This window comes from Pseudorca crassidens, chromosome 2, assembly GCF_039906515.1.
Source record: "Pseudorca crassidens isolate mPseCra1 chromosome 2, mPseCra1.hap1, whole genome shotgun sequence".
NCBI classification, from domain to species: domain Eukaryota; kingdom Metazoa; phylum Chordata; class Mammalia; order Artiodactyla; family Delphinidae; genus Pseudorca; species Pseudorca crassidens.
The window spans coordinates 175,121,983-175,139,564 of NC_090297.1; the positions used below are offsets into that span (position 1 = coordinate 175,121,983).

At 34.0% G+C, this 17,582-nt stretch overlaps 1 long non-coding RNA gene across 1 annotated transcript in view; it reads right to left on the reverse strand.

Annotated features, from left to right (window-relative positions):
- The window catches only part of LOC137212207 (uncharacterized), a 222,640-nt gene that overhangs the window by 38,926 nt on the left and 166,132 nt on the right, over window positions 1–17,582 (reverse strand). The window contains exon 3 of the long non-coding RNA XR_010937399.1: window positions 9,932–10,067. This is a non-coding gene — a long non-coding RNA (uncharacterized lncRNA). The remainder of the gene's footprint in view (window positions 1–9,931; window positions 10,068–17,582) is intronic.

Genomic DNA, 17,582 nt, shown 5'->3' on the forward strand with positions numbered 1-17,582 from the left:
CAGGTCACAATGGAATTAATCAAGAATTTAATAACAAACACAATAGAAAAACATATTCTCAAATACTTGGGGATTAAACAACACATAGCTAAATAAATGGGTCAGAAAATAAGTCACAAAAGCAATTAAAATATATTTTGACTTAAATTAAGATAAAAATATAACATAAAAATTTGAGGGAAGTAGCAAAAGCAGTACCTAGGGGAAATTTACAGCATTGATTACATATATTAGATAAAAAGGATCTAAAATCAACAACAAATCTACTTCAGGAAGCTAAAGAAAAAAAGCAATTTAGGCTTCAATGAAGTGAAAGAACATGAATATAAATAATAAATCTTAGATTAAAAGTCAATGAAATTGAAAACAGAAAAACAGCAGATAAAAATCAACAAAATCAAGAGACTTTTTTCTTTAAAGATTAATAGAAACAACTCTCAGAAGGGTAACCAAGAAAAAAAAAGCACACACACATTAACAATATAACAAATGAAAAGGAGTCATCACTACTAATTCTGTGGACATTAACACACCATTGTAAAGCAATTATACGCCAATAAAAATGTTTAAAAAAAAAGAATAACAGAGGAATACCAGAAGCAACTCTGTGTCCACAGATTTGATTATTTAGATGAAATGTATACATTCCTAGAAAGACAAAGTTACACAAGGAGAAACAGATAATTCGAATTGATTTGTAACTATTATTAAAAAAAAAAATTCAATAATTAATTCCTCCCAAGTAAGAAAGCACCTGACTCAGATGGTTTGACTGGTGAATCCTACCCAATTTTAATAAAGGAGTGATATAAATTCTTCTTTATCTCTTCCAGAAAAGAGAAGCACAGGACAAACTCATTAACTGCTTCTATAACATCAAAATTACCCTAGTATCAAAACCAGAGACAAATATTATAAGGAAGGAAAACTATTGGCATGTATCTCTCATGAATACTGATGCAAAAGTACCTATCAGCAAACTGGATCCAGCAATGCATAAAAATTATACACACAAACACATGTAATGTATTCCTACTATGCAAGATTAGTTCAAAATCTGAAATTCAGCAAAATCTACCACATCAATGCAAAAGGAGAATAATCATGTAATATCAACTGATAAAAAAAATTCACAAAATCCAACACCCATTTATGAAAAACAAAACAAAAAACGATGAACAAACTAACAACAGATGAACAAAATAGCAATAGAGGGGACATTCCTCAACTTTATAAAGAATACCTACCAAAAAGGTCATAATTATCAGAAATATGATACTTTCACCCTAAGATTAGGAAGAACTCAAGGACATTCTCTAACACCATTCTTATTCAATAATGTACTGGAAGTTCTGCTAGTACAATATGATAAGAAAAGAAAAATGAAAAAATATCTATATAGAAAATCGAAAGAACTGACAAAAAAATTCTGGAATTAATAAGTGAATATAGTAAGATCATAGGATACAAGATTTATATACAAAAATCTATCGTTTTCCTATACAACAGAAATGAACAATTAAGAGTTTGATATTTTAAAAAATTTACAACAGCACACACAGAAAAAGAAATAGGTAAGGATAAATATAACAATATATGCACAGGATGTATATATATGTAAAAACTACAAATCTATGATGAGAGAAATCAAAGATCTAAATAAAAGGAGGAATATTTCATTCGTGTATCAGGATATTCAATATTGTTATGATGCAATTCTTCTCAACTTTATGTGTAGATTCAACACAATCCCATTCAAAAATCCATCAAGATCTCTCCCTCTCTCTCTCTATATATGTATAGATGTATAGATATATAGATAGATATCTTATAATAAATCTATCTATAAATCAATAGATACATTGATTCTAAAGCTTATAAGGAAAGTCAAAAAAACCTACCATAGTCAACACAATATGAAAAGACCAAACTGGAAGGTGCATCCTATCTGATTTCAAGACCTACTACAACACTGCATTAATCAAGATAGCACGGCTTGGTTGAAAACATAGATATAGAGAACAATGAAACAGAATAAAGTATCAAGATATAGACCCACAAAAATACACTTTGACAAAGAAGCAAAAGTATTTCAATGGAGAAAGGATGTCATTTCAACAAATGGTGTCAGAAAAACTGGACTTGCATATGAAAAAAAAAGAACATAGACACAGTCATTGCACCTTTCATTAAAATTAAGTAAAAATGGATCGGTGGTCTAAATGCAAACAAGTTCTCAATCCTTATGTGTGCGTGGTACACTGCAGTAGAGAAACCTGACAAACTGTACTTCCATAAGGTAATCAAAGTCAACCTCAATAATAAATCACTGAAATGTCTGCAAAGTAACTGCCCTATGCACCTCAAAACTGTCAAAGTCATCAAAACCAAGGAAAATCTGAGAAAGTGTCACAGCTGGGAGGAACCTAAGGAGACATGATAACTAAATTTAATATGGCATCTCGGCAGGGATCCTGGAGTAGGAAAAGGGCATCAGGTTAAAACTAAGAGAAAAAAAACCCCAAAAAACTAAAAGAATCTGGACTTTAGTTAAAAATAATGCATCCATAGTGTTTCACTAATTGTATTAAATGTACCATACTAAATTAAAATGTTAACAACAGAGGAGACTGGATGTACAGTATATGACAACTTTCTGTATTATCTTCACCGTCTTGCTGTAAAGCTAAAACTGTTCTAAAATCTTTACTTTTTTTATTTTTAAAGAAGAATTGATTATCCCTCGAGAAACAAATGGAAAAAAAATCTGCTGATAGCATATGCCATATTTCATAGTTCTGTTTAAGCAGTATTACACCAAAGCAAGGACATTTTTCCTCATTATCATTTCATTTAATGCTTGCAAGTATATGACTAAGAAAAAGGACTAATGGATAAGTTAACAATGTAGCAGCGAAGAATAAATGATAAATGCTTATTTTGCCCTCTTCTAAACTGCACTGTTCCAAATAGGCTAGAGCAAGATAAAAAATACTATTGGAACTCATGATATAATTTATGCACACTTTTTAAAAATAAATACTTATTCTGACAACAGTGAAGTGAAATATCAACACACAGAATAAGATGAATTAATTAATTTTTTCACTGATAGGTATTATTACTGTGCTGCCAGAATTTTTCTGTAATTTGAGGTTAATTATTAATCTTTTTTTGGCTGTGATGAGTCTTCCTTCTAATTCTTTCTCTTTTTCTTACACAAAACACTCAACTATATGGTTTTTATCATTTTCATGATTAAAGATACCATCAAAGCCATGCTTGATATAACAAGTTTTTAAAATCATAGCAAGATAAAACTTATGTCTATCATAACACAACTCATTGTTCTTTACATAAATTAAGCCATTTGCAGCAACAGGGATGCAACTAGAGATTATCATACTAAGTGAAGTAAATCAAAAAGAGAAAGACAAATACCATAGGATATCACTTACATGTGGAATCTAAAATATGTCACAAATGAACCTACCTATGAAAAAGAAACAAAATGGGGGACATAGAGAATAGACTGGTGGTTGCCAAGGGGGAGGGACCTGGGAGAGGGTAAGAGTGAGAGTTTGGGATTAGCAGATGCAAACTGGTGTATATAGAATGGATAATCAACAAGATTCTACTGTATAGCACAGGGAACTATATTCAATATCTTGTGATAAACCATAATGAAAAAGAATATGAAAGAGAATATATATATATGTATATAACTGAGTCATTTTGCTGTACAGCAGTAATTAACACAACATTGTAATTCAACTATACTTCAATAAAAATAAATTATTTTTAAAAAGTGGGTATATTTTATTGCTAGAAGAGTAGATCTTAAAAGTTCTCATTGCAAGAAAAAAATTGTAACTGTGTGGTGATGGATGTTAAATAATCTTAGAGTGGTAATTATTTTGCAATATTTACATATATCAAAACACACTGTACACCTAAAACTAACACAATGTTACATGTCAATTATATCTCAATAAAAAACTCAAAGAACAAAGTGGGAATAAATTATTTGCAGCTCACATTGAAATAAAGGCCTACTCTTTCTAAAATATAAAGAGTTTCTATAAAACAATAGGAAAAGGATTAAACAGCTTAATAGAAAAAATGGCAAGAGTCCACATAAAAGGAATTTTATGTTTAATTTTTTTCTTTTAAATAGATTAAAAAAATTTTAATCGAAGTAGTTGATTTATAATATTATATTAATTTCACATGTACAGCATAATGTTTTAATATTTTTACAGATAATACTGCATTATTACAAGATAATGGTGATAATTCTCCATGCTATACAATATAACCTAGTTGCTCTATCTATTTTATACACAGTAGTTTGTGTCTCTTAATCCCATACCCCTAATTTGCCCCTCTCCTTTTTCCCTCTCCCCTTTGGTAACCACTAGTATGTTTTCTATAACTATGAGTCTGTTTCTATTTTGTATATATATATTCATTTATTTTATTTTATTTTATTTTTTTGCGGTACGCGGGCCTCTCACTGTTGTGGCCTCTCCCGTTGCGGAGCACAGGCTCCGGATGCGCAGGCTAAGCGGCCGTGGCTCACGGGCCTAGCCGCTCCGCGGCATGTGGGATCTTCCTGGACCGGGGCACGAACCCGTGTCCCCTGCATAGGCAGGCGGACTCTCAACCACTGTGCCACCAGGGAAGCCCTGTATTATTTTATTCCACATATAAGTGATATAATACAGTATTTGTCTGACTTATTTTACTAAGCACAATATTCTCTAGGTCCAACCATGTTGCCACAAATAGCAGAATTTCATTCTTTTTATAGCTGAGTAATATTTCATTTTATATATATACCACATCTTCTTTATCCAGTTTTCTGTTGATGGGTACTTATGTTGCCACCATAACTTGGCTACTGTAAATAGTGCTGCTATAAACTTTGAGGTGTATATATCTTTTCAAATTAGTGTATTCATTTTTTTTTTTTTTTTGTATATACACCCAGGAGTGGAATTGCTTGCTGGATCATACAGTAGCTCTATTTTTGCTTTTTTTTTTTGAGAACCTCCATATTGTTTTTCATACTGGCTGCACCAATTTATTTACATTCCCACGAACGGTGTACAGGGTCCCCTTTTCTCCACACCCTCTCCAACATTTGTTATTTGTAGACTTTTTGACGATAGCCATTCTTACAGGTATGAGGTGATATATCATTGTGGTTTAGATTTGCACTTCGCTAATAATTAGCAACACTGAGCATATTTTGAAATGCCTGTTGGCCATCTGTATGTCTTCTTTGGAAAAAATGTCTATTTAGGTCTTCTGCCCATTTTTTGATTGGGTTTTTTTTTTTTTTCTTTTTGATACAGAGTAGTATAAGCTGTTTATATATTTTGGATATTAACCCTTTGTCAGTCATGTCATTTGCAAATATGTTCTTCCATTCTATTGGTTGTCTTTTCATTTTGTTTACGGTTTCCTTTGCTGTGCAAAAGCTTCTATATATAATTAGGTCCCATTTGTTTATTTTTGCTTTGATTTCTTTTGCCTTAGGAGACAGACCCAAAAAAATATTGCTACAATTTATGTCTAAGATTGTCTGGCAAGAGGTACACTGTCTTTGTTCCCTAAATCTAAAAATTATATTTTCATTTTTAATGACTTTACAACCCCATTTTGATTGTGTGATTGTCAAAAGGGATAATATACATGAAGTTAACCTGTTCACAGTAATTATTCTTCATTGATTATGCTCATCACTGTATTTCCAGTATCTACCATAATGCCTAAACATGTAAGAATAAGTAAACAATAGTTTAATAAAGGTATAATAAGAATGGTTATTGTTAAGTCATTTATGTTATTGGAAGAATACTTTGATTTATTTTCTAGATCATCAGTATCTTCATCACAAGGAATAACGGAGAATAATTTCTATGCTAGTTGAAAATTCAGTTTCCGTCAACGTTTTATGTAGCTTCCCAAGCCTACTTGTATGAGGTTCGGGAAATTCAAATTAGAACTTCAAATATTCATTGAGGACAGCTGTTGCCTCTGAAAGACCTTATAAATAATTACTTCTCCTACACTTGATGGTCCAAAAGCAGAGAATGGTGGTCTTCTAAGAGAAATAAACTCTTTTACTTAGATTTTCGGTTCCTGTTATGTTTGAAATGTTGATAGCAAATGGAATCAGGGTAAGTACAATACTAAAAACTTGGGATTCAAGCGGTTAACAGGCTGTTATATTCCTGGGAACAAAAATGGCTTTATCCAAACCCTAAATTAAAGTGAACTAAACATTAAAGCCATGACTCTCTCCCAATACCAAAAGACTCTTAATATGATCCACCTAAGGCTTCTTTCCTAAGGCACATCAAGTTTTTTCTCTTATGAAAGTCAGAATCTTCCCCCCAAATTATTCTTCTTCCCTAGCACACTATTCTGTCAACTCATTTTTTTAGTGAACTTCTTCTCTCACTTCTGGGCTCATTTATCTATTGCTGCAGTAACACCACATTACCAACTACCTAGTGCTTTCAAATCACTTAGTGCTTTACAACAACAAAATTTGTGTTTATGCCTGAGCCTACAGTGCAGTGTGAGGTTGCAATGACAGGGACTGGGCTCACTCAAGCATTTGCAAGAAGTTAGCTATTGGGCATGGCTTGCTGCTGTAGGATTACCTAGCTGGGATGACTCCGCATGTTATTCACATTCCTTCAGCAATCCACTCCCAGCATGTTGTCATGGTGGTGAGAAGAGCAAAAGAGAAAGTGAAAGCACAAAAGTGATTTCTCAGTCTTCTGCCTGGCCAAAGAAATTCGCTCATCAAGCCCAGAATCAGTGTAGAAGGGAAATATCAAATGGTATGGATACTTGGAGGCAGGAAATGATGGGATTATTCATGCAATGGATCTACCACAATATTTATATCTCTGTGTGCATCTCTATAGGTATCAATATTTATCTGTTTATATATATGTACTATATATGTACTTTAATTTGAAATCAAAGTAATATAATGGCAAAAGCAGGTGTTTTTTTGGTTTCTATCATGACATTTTTACACTTCATGCATGCATTAATTCTATGACAATAAAATTCTTAATGACTACAGTATAAAATCCATATTTTTTCTTCTCAATTAAAATTTAGTACCTTATCGACTTCTCCCTTTCATTTTCTGTGCATTATTTTAAATATCAGACATCTCGTCTCATTCCTTGCCAATTTCTTATGTTATTACAATCCCTAAAAAATAAGTTTTCCCCTCTTTAATTATTCATATAAATTTATACTAGTATCTACTGTATTACATTTGTTTAGAAAATTGATTTCCTCCCTCTTATCCGCTAGACTGTAAGCTTCTTAAATGCAAGGAAATATCTACTTTTTTCTCCAGAATTACTGCTATGTATTATGTGCTTATCAATACTAGATATTTTAATTGATGCTAATATTATTATTGATATATTGATGTTTATAATCAACCAATTTTGTGAGGTACAAATGAGAATTACTATAGACATAAACATATCTTAATATGGCTTGGAATAAGGATAGGCTTTATGATATCTAGAGCAGTGACTCTCAACCCTAGATGTATACTGGAACCCACAATGAAGCTTCATTAATGTATATTCTGGTTCTCAATCTGAGAGACTCTGCCATATGCTTACATTAGTTGATAGTATTCTAATTATGTAACAGTTGATTTCAGAGTGCAGGCAATTATCTTCAAAATATAGAATACATGTATCTTTTTAAGTTCCATAACATAGGTCCTATACTTTCAAAAGATGATCTGAATTATTAATCTAAGTTTAAGAAGAAAAATAACAAAGCAAAAAAGTTATATATTTAAAAGCTGCGAACAACTGTAGCTGTTCTTAACAGATTTTTTAAGGTGATGAAGAATATAATACTGGTCTATAGTAGAATAGTTGTGTCTAAGGCTTGTCCTATTAGAATAGCTCAGCTTAGTTTATCCAGAAGGACACTAGTATACATCTTAGATGGACTGAAATAAAAGCTAATGGATCTATAATTTTATTCCAATAGAAGCTTTTTTTTTTTCCAAGCAGAAAATATTACCTTCTGAATCCTTTCAGAAGGGAATAAAACAGAAGAATTAAAAATAAAATAATTGAAAACCATCGATCCTTCTTTATTAGTGTGGCCTTGCAAAGTTCTAGAATTTCCTGAGAAATTTTACTCACTGTTTTTCTTACTTAATTTGGTCCTTTTAATCTAAATAATATATGATTTAATATTATTAGAATCTAGTCAGAATGTTTTGGTCATCTATTCTTTTATAACACAGTAACCAAAAACTTAGTGGATTAATAAAAGAACTGTTTCATTTGTTCCCTGTTCCATGAATCAGGAACTTGGACAGGACATCTCAGGGCAGCTTACCTTTTCTCCATGTGATGTGTGCTGGGGCTAAAATGCCCAAGATTGTGTCTTGTCTCACATGGGTATTAAAGTTATGGTTGAGCAATAGGTAGAAGGTCTCAACTGGGATTGTATGATCCATTTCCAAGATGAATCACTCACATGGCCATCAAGACTCTTAAGAATAGCGTCCCACTTTCTGATATGGCCCATACTATGCCTGTGGAGTGTGTTTCTCCCAGGCTGCTCTTGCCTTTTAAGATGGGCCACATTCCATCTATGGAATGTGTACCTCTCTAAATAAACCCACTTTTTACCTGTCACTTTGTCTCTCTGAATTCTTTCTTCTATGAAACATAGAACCTGAGCTTCAGTAAGTCATGACGCCAGGAACTAAGGTCCTTGCCCAGGTGGAGGATGGAATGAAGATGTGGACCCTCGTGACTTCAATCAACTAAAGCTTGGACTCTGCTGACTTTTGCCCCAATTCTATGCCAAATTCTCCTCTCCTCAGGCCCCCTTGTGTATATGCATGTACCCTTAGTTTAAAACTTCCCCAACTTTCCTGTTCAGGGAGACACTGCTTTGGGAAAAGATTCCCTGTGTTCTTCCTTGCTGCAAGTAATAAATCTTTCCTTCTCCCCTTCCCCCCGCCCCAAAATCTAAGAATAATAATTTTAAGTGTACTTGAATGCCTATTGATTCTCTAGCCCAGGCTTGCCAATAAAAGTTTCCTGAAGATAGAAATGTCCATAAATTTGTGTTCTCCAATATATTAGCTAATAGCCATATTTGACTATTAAGTAATTGAAATAGGGCTACTGCAACTAACTGAAGTTCTAATTTTGTTCAATGTTAATTAATTTAAATTTATATTTAACTAACCAAATGTGGCTAGTGGTTACCAAAGTTACCCACTAAGGTCATGGTCATAGTGTAGTTTCCTTAGATATATTTCATCAATACTGGGGGAGCAGGACATTAGCCCTGTAGCTTAACTTTCAGGTAGGATCATGTATAGAAGCTAGGTGTTCATTATACAAAATATCTAAGGAGGTAAAGAGAGTGAACATCACCTATATTAGCTTCCTAGGACTACCATAACAACGTACAACAGATGGGGGATGTAAATAACAGAAATTTATTTTCTCATAGTCTTGGAGGGTAGAAGTTCAAATCAGGGTGTTGGGAGGGTTGGTTTCATTCTGAAGCTTCTCTCTTTGGCTAGTAGATAGCCATCTTCTTACGTTCATATGGCCCTCCTTCTGTTTTTGTCTGTGTCCTGATCAATTCTCTGTCTTATAAAGACACCAGTTATGTCAGATGAGGGTCCACCTCAATGATCTCATTTTACATTAATTACCTCTTTAAAGGTCCTACATCCAAATACAGTCAGATTGTGAGGTAAAGTGTATAACTTCAACATATGAAATTTGGGACAATTCAGGCCGTAACACAACCTGTATCAGTTAGCTATTGCTGCATAGCAAGCCACTGCCAAGCGGCAATCACTTGTTGCCTAATATCTAAAGTATCTCACCTTTGGTTGATCTGGGATGAGCTCAGCCTGACAGTTAATGCTCCTCACTGCAGGTCTGCAGGCCACTCTGTTTCAGGCTTCAGAAGCTGGGACCAGTTTGGCTCCATATTCCTTTCATCCTCCTGGGGCAGTGACTCTAGAAGGGAAATGCAAAAAATAAATAAATGAGGTTTCCCAAAGCCTAGGATCAGAACGGCACATCGTCACTTCTGCACATTTATCCCTGGCCAAGGCAAGTCCCGTGGCTTAGCTTAAAGACAAGGGAAAGAGAAGTAGACTCCATCTATGATGCGGACATAGAACGGCAAATAGCTGTGACCGCTAATGACATCTACCGCAAAAGCCTTCATTTCTTGAAGGATACATGGTTGCAGTAAAAAAAAGCTAAATTCTATGATCAGATGGAAAGGTAACATGGGATGTGGAAAGAAAAGCAATGCCTCGCGCTGAAAGGGAGCACGGAGTGAAATTAAGCAGAATCTAGGATAACTGCTGTGAGAATATTCACAGCAGAGATGGAAGTTGTACATTCAGAATGTCACAAAAGGATTAGTATAATTAGAGGCCCTAGATTTGGGAAAGATGGAACGGCACTTGATTTGGAACTAACTGTGGATTCCAGTTCAGTTATCATTAATACAGATAAAGAATAATCTGATGATATTTTATTCACAGATTGTTTTAGATCACTTTTGTTTTAGATTGTTTTACAAAATTAAAAATGCAAAGGGCATTTTTATTTTACATTGAGGAAAAGTAACTACAATGGAGGCCTTGTGGAATCATGCATACCCATAATCTTTATGAACTAAATGGCACAGAATGTTAGCATAAGACTATATTTATGATGCTTCCTTATGCCTGTGTTTGTTTTTCATTAATTATGTAAGATCTCCTAATACTGCATAGGTCCCAATGTGCTGCAGCCTGCTTTCCAAAATTTTATTTTTATGCATAAGGTACACAATGGGGAACCCTAATCCCAAGGGAAGTATTTAATTCAGTTTTTATTGAATTAGAGAACACTATTTCCCCAAGTCTCTTGTGTCTTTTTTACTGCTGAAATCTCATTATCATTGTTTCCAAATTCAGTGTTAATTACACTTTATTAGTATACACAAAGCTATCAGTATTTGTCAGAGTCCAAAACAAATTTAGGAACAATGTGGAGTAAGTGTTCAAAGTCATTTTTTTCCTTTCAAGGCAGTTGTTTTTCCCTTAAGAAAGTTATGAACAGTTTTCTAAAATGCCCTAATATCACTCCTCTTTTTATAAGTTATTCTTTGGGATTACTTCCAACTGTATAACACATAAAATTATTTTATATTTACTTTAAAACTTGATATGGATTATGTTGTGGGCTGAATTTTGTTCCTCCCAAATTCATATATTGAAGTCTTAACCCCTACTACCTCAGATTGATGAAATTGGAGACAGAACTTTTAAAGAGGTAATTAAGGTTAATGAGGGTCATGACTGGTGTCCTCATAAGAAGAGGAAACATGGACACAGGTACGCATGTGCACAGAGGAACGACCATGTGGGGACACAGAGAGAAGACAGCCATCTACAAGCCAAGAAGAGAGACCTCAGAATGAAACTCTGCTGCAACCTTGATCTCGGACTTCTAGCTTTCTTAACTGTGAGAAAATAAACTTCTGTGGTTTATGCCACCTAGTCTACAGTACTTTGTTATGGCAGGCCTAGCAAAGTAACACAGATAGTAGTATCAATAATATAACAACAGGAAAGAGAAAAACTGTCTCTGGCAACCATGCATTCATCCATTCTAGAATAACCCAGAGAAAACCCAGAAGCATAAATCTATAGTATAGATAAATCAAGGTTAATACCACGCATATAATCCCTAGTTAAGAGTAACCATCCTAAATGGCTATGCTCTGCACAAAGGCAACTTAATGCCTACTCAGCTTCATGTGACTTAATTAGACAGGGAGATTTCCAAACAAACAGAAACGGTACTAAATATCTCAGTTCTTCTCTGCATAATTTGAACTTCGTAATGAAAGTCATTACCAGTTTATAGGGACATTTTAGACTGAAAAGATGATCTGAAATATGTCATAAGATGGCAGCAGCAGGAAAGGCTATACACAAAAGACAGTTATTAACAATTAAACATTATAAGCTAACTGAATCCATAAAGCAAAAAAGACCTCATAAAATTATGGTGCTTAGTGATTGCAAAAGAAGAAGAAACAGAGAAAGATAAAGGGTGTGGGGAGGTCTAAGACATCATAATTAAAATTGATCAACAAAATTTTATTGCTAAAGACACAACGACATACTCTATTGACTGAGGCTTAGTCTATAGCCGTGGTATATTTTTACAGTGCCTGAACTCTTTCAGTTGTTGCCAGAGGCAACTGAGTGACAATTCCAGGCTATGCGTGAAATTTTGGATGTCCTTCTTTTAATAAAAGCATAAGCAACGAAAGTAAAAATAGAGATGTGGGGATACATCGAACTAAAAAGCTTCTGCAAAGCAAAGGAAACAATAAACACAGTGAAAAGGCAACCTAGGAATGAGAGAAAATATTTGCAAATTATATATATGATAAAGGGGCTAATATCCAAAATATATAAGGAACTACTACAATTCAATAGCAAAAATACAAATAACTCAATTTAAAAATGGGTCAATGATTTGAATAGATATTTCTCCAAAGAAGACACACAAATTATCAACAGGTATATGAAAAGATGCTCAACATCACTAATCATAAAGGAAATGAAAATCAAAACTATAATGACACATGACCTCACAGCAGTTAGAATGGTTATTATCAAAAAGTCAGGGAAAAATAAACAAAAAAAACGAGTGTTGGTGAGGATGTGCAGAAATTGGAACTCTTGTACATTATTGGTGAGAATGTAAAATGGTGAAGAAACTACAGAGATTCCTCAAAAAATTAAAAATAGTATCATATGATCCAGCAATCCTACTTCTGGGTAAATATATTGAAAAGAATTGAAATCAGGATCTTGAATAGATATCTGCACATTTCCAGCAGTATTATTCACAATTGCCAAGACATGGAAACAACCCAAATGTCCATCAATGAATGAATGGATAAAGGCAATGTGCCATGTACATACAAGGCAATGTTATTCAGCTTTACAAAAGAAGATTCTGCCATTTGTGACAACATGGATCAAACTGGAGGGCATTATGCTAAGTGATATAATCCAGTCACAGAAAGACAGATACGGGAGTGATTCCACTTATATGAGGTATCTAAAATAGTCAAACTATTAGAAATGGGTAAAATGGTTGCTGCCAGGTGTGGCGGGGATAAAGAAATGGGGAGTTGCCATTCAACAGGTACAAAAATTCAATTATGCAAGGAAAAATAAAAGTGTCTGGAGAAGAATGGCTGTGATAGTTGTTCAACAACCTGAATGCACTTAAATGCCACTGACCTGAACACTTAAAAATGATTAAGATAGTAAATTTTTTGTTATGTGCATTAACCACATTCTAAAAAAGTGAGTTTAGGGACTTCCTTGGTGGTGCAGTGGTTAAGAATCTGCCTGCCAGTGAAGGGGACACAGGTTCGAGCCCTGGTCCAGGAAGATCCTACATGCCATGGAGCAACTAAGCCGGTGCGCCACAACCACTGAGCCTGTGTTCTAGAGCCTGTGCTCCGAAACAAGAGAAGCCACTGCAGTAAGAAACCCATGCATCACAATGAAGAGTAGCCCCCCGCTCGCCGCAACTAGAGAAAGCCCGTGGGCAGCAACGAAGACACAACGCAGCCCAAAATAAACAGACTAAATAAAGTTATATATTTAAAAAAGGGAGTTTACAAGAAGTTAAACTTCCCAACTTTCAGAGCTGTAAAATGCTAGAGTGTGAATGTGTATCTAGTTTCTCTGATTCTAATTACTAGGTTCTTATCAAATTCATTTAAGAACTATATAGGCCTGTGGTAAAGAATAAATATGTGATGAAACTGCACAAGATGCTTTGTTACTTGGAATAGTACTGTGTTTTCTATAATTATAAGTTAATTTGAAAGAATAAAGTGTAAAATTACTTTAAGGAAATGCCAAGAAAATTCAGATGCAGCAACATCTATCAACAAGCAGAGTCATCTTACCATCTATCTACAAGCACTTTTCAGTGTAAATAATGCATAGATGTTAAGGATCACCACCTACCTATAGTCTGTAAATCCAGTTGAAAGCACATAGTTGTCACTTTGATCTTAACAGAAGGCAGAAATGTCCTGTCACCATCCAATCCCTCATTGGCTAAAATGTCACCTCGTCTATGGAGGCAATCGATTTATTGCCCCTATAATCCACAGATTATATGGAACCCCAAATTGTCCTTGAACCTATGTAATTAAATGTATACTTAGAAATATATCATATAAATTTATGATGCTAATAATGATCTTTTTAATATGCATCATGACCACCTGAAGCACTTAAAGGAAGAGTAATTTTCTTTAAAAGCATACAACCATTTTCAGGGTTTTCATTAAGTTTAATAAATGTTGGTATTTTGACATGAAACATTTTTTTTTCCCTAGAGGAGGACAGAAAAGTACATGTTTGTGTGTCTTTCAGTTGACAGATAAATCTAATTATCACTGAGTTAAACTGCCATATCAGTATGAGCCATGTATGTATTTGCAATTTAATTGTACATAACTAAAGGATTCATTGATCAAATTTGCAATGCAATATATATATCATTTGCAAAAGGTGAGGGCTTGAAAATACCAATCCCAGAAATCATGGGTCTATCCTCACAAGTGGAAATTGCCTTGATTCAACAGATTTTCCACTAGCCATAGTTTCCATAACTTAGTATGAATTATATTCAGCAACATAACACTAACAACATTTTCAACATTATTCAGGTAAAATTTAAAACATTATTTTAAATATTACATTGGATGTGATTTGAACATATGATTTACAGAGAAAGGTCATCAGTTACAACAATAATTTATTCCTAACTCATTTTCTAGGTGAAAAAAGCTTGTACAAATAGATTTGATATTTGGTTATGGGATTTTAAGAAAAATAAGTGTGTATAGGAGATGTTCTTTGCTGTTTCTAAAGTTATTTTTCCTTCCTTCTTTGCTGTCAGAATTCTGACTTTTCTTAGTGCATAGCCTCAGGCATGAATCATGATTTTTTATGCCAATCATGACACTATCGTCCCATTGTCATATTGATAAGTTTCTGAGCCTCTCTTATAACTACAGATATCCAGTTAAGCATGTTCTAGTCAATAGGATATAAGGTCAGGAATGCTTTGTGCTTCAGGGGGTAATAAATGCTTTTCATTAAAAAAAAAAAAAGGAAATACAAGAGGAAAAAGACTTTTATCCCCATGCCTCTTTTCCTTTTGAGACCTGTGTTTGTGAGGGAGCTACAGTCATCGTACAACTCTCATAGGGTTATATTTCATTGACATTGGAATCCTAAGCAAGGAACTAAGAGTGATTTGACAGAGCATGATTCGGAATAGGTAGGAAACCTGGCATCTGGCATTGGCCAAAACTTGGATTTAGACAAGTCATTTTACATATGGTTTCCCGAGATGTTCCATGAGGAAATTAAACAAAGATACTTTCATAGTAAGGATCCAACTCCTAAATCTGTGGTTAAAAGAAACCAAAAGAGTGACTATTCTGATAACAAAGCAAATAGACCTGCCATTATAGGAAAAAAGAAAAAAAAGTAACTGTTTGATAACACTTAATATGAGTCTAAATGCATAGGAAAGTTTTAGGAATGTTCTTAACAAAATAAACAAAAAAGCTTATATGAATCAAAACATGCTAGTGACCAGAGTTACAATTTAACTACAAACTATCTTAGCAAGCCATTTAGCTTATTGAAGATACAATATTAAAACACTGTTTTCAGTTTAAATTTACCTAGATGTAACTATTATGAGCGTGAAAAAAATCTGCCCTCCCTTTACCTAAAAAAAAAAGAGTTAAAAAAATAGTATCCTAATGCCATGATCAGTAGATCTTTTAAGTATGTACAGTCATTTGTTATTTGAGTAATATAATTACTCAAGTACTAACTCTTACTTTTTCCCTAGAATTTCTTAATTATTTCCACAACAAATATACCCTTGTGATAATTTTATCTGTCAACTTGACTGAGCCAAGAAATGCCCAGATGGCTAATAAAACATAATTTCTGGGTGTGTCTATGACAGTGATTCTGGAAAAGATTAGCATTTGATTCAGTAGATTGAATAGCAACAATCACTCTCATTAATGTGGGTGGACACCACCCAATCCATCAAGAACAAAAAGGTGAAGAAAGAGCCATTTCTCTCTCTCTCTTTCCACCTCCCTCTCTTTTTGAGCTAGAACGTCCATCTTCTGCCATCAGACATCAGAGCTCCTGGTTCTTGGACCTCTGGACTATGGGACCACCTCTCCCCACTTCTCAGGCCTTAGGCCTCAGACTGGGAGCTACACCATCAGTTCCCCTGGTTCTCCAGCCTTCAGACACAGACTGAATTATAACTAGCTCCCCTGATCTCCAGCTTGCAGACAGCAGGACTTTGTGGTTTCCATAACTGTGGAGCCTATTCCTATAATAAATCTCTCTCTCTCCCTCCCTCCCTCCCTCTCTCTCTCTCTCTCTCATATATATATAATCTTCTATTGGTTCTGTCCGCTGGATAACCCTGACTAATACAGCCCCTTTTACTGAGTTAAGCTTGATAAGGATCAAGTCTCATTTAACCTCTTCCTAGATTTGTATCATATTTCAATAGGATTTTAAAAATTTAATTGCATTTAAAAAATAGACAATAATCTTATCTGATGTGTGCATTGGGTAATATGATTCAGACTAAAAAAAGGTTTCTAAAATGTCTTTTTTATATAAATATGGCATACATGGTATATTCATTTATAACATTAATTATATTAATATTGTATAATTATATGTTACATATAATTATATACGAACACTTAATTTAGGTTGTTCTGAGAGTATAGTCAGAATTTGAATTCATACTGACAGGCACAGATTTTCCTACTAAATCACAGGAAAAGGTAAATAAGGAGGACATCAATGGAAAACTTTGTATAATTAGAATGGCTTTCAAACCCCTACCTGTCCAGTAAGTAAAATTAGGCCACCTAAGAGCCTCAAGGGTTTCTTTTGGTCCTCTTATGTTAATGTAAGTTTGAAAGATGATCTCTTTTTCCCTAGCCAAATTTGAAATTTTGCCCCTTTTCCATATGCCAGGAAAAAATGTTGACTGCATTAAATTTTTTTCTGTGGTAAGAGCCTCTCCTCCCAGTATTTGGAAAAATCATGACTCTGAGAATTCATTTATATAATAATTTTCCCCAACAACTAATTTTGGGAATCTTGAGGACAGTAATGGTGTAGATGTCACAGTCTGTGGAATGAGAGCTGGGTCATTTCTTCTGGGCACTAAAGAAAAATAAATTAATTCTTTAGGAATTAAAGATAATCTAGTAGAAGATACTGTGGTAAATGGTTAAAAATACTCTTTTCAAACTACATACAAGACATAAACCATATTTCAATATTATAATGCATAATAAGTAAACACAAATCCTATACTACAGGAAATTCCATAGATAAAACACATCCAGATCCCTGA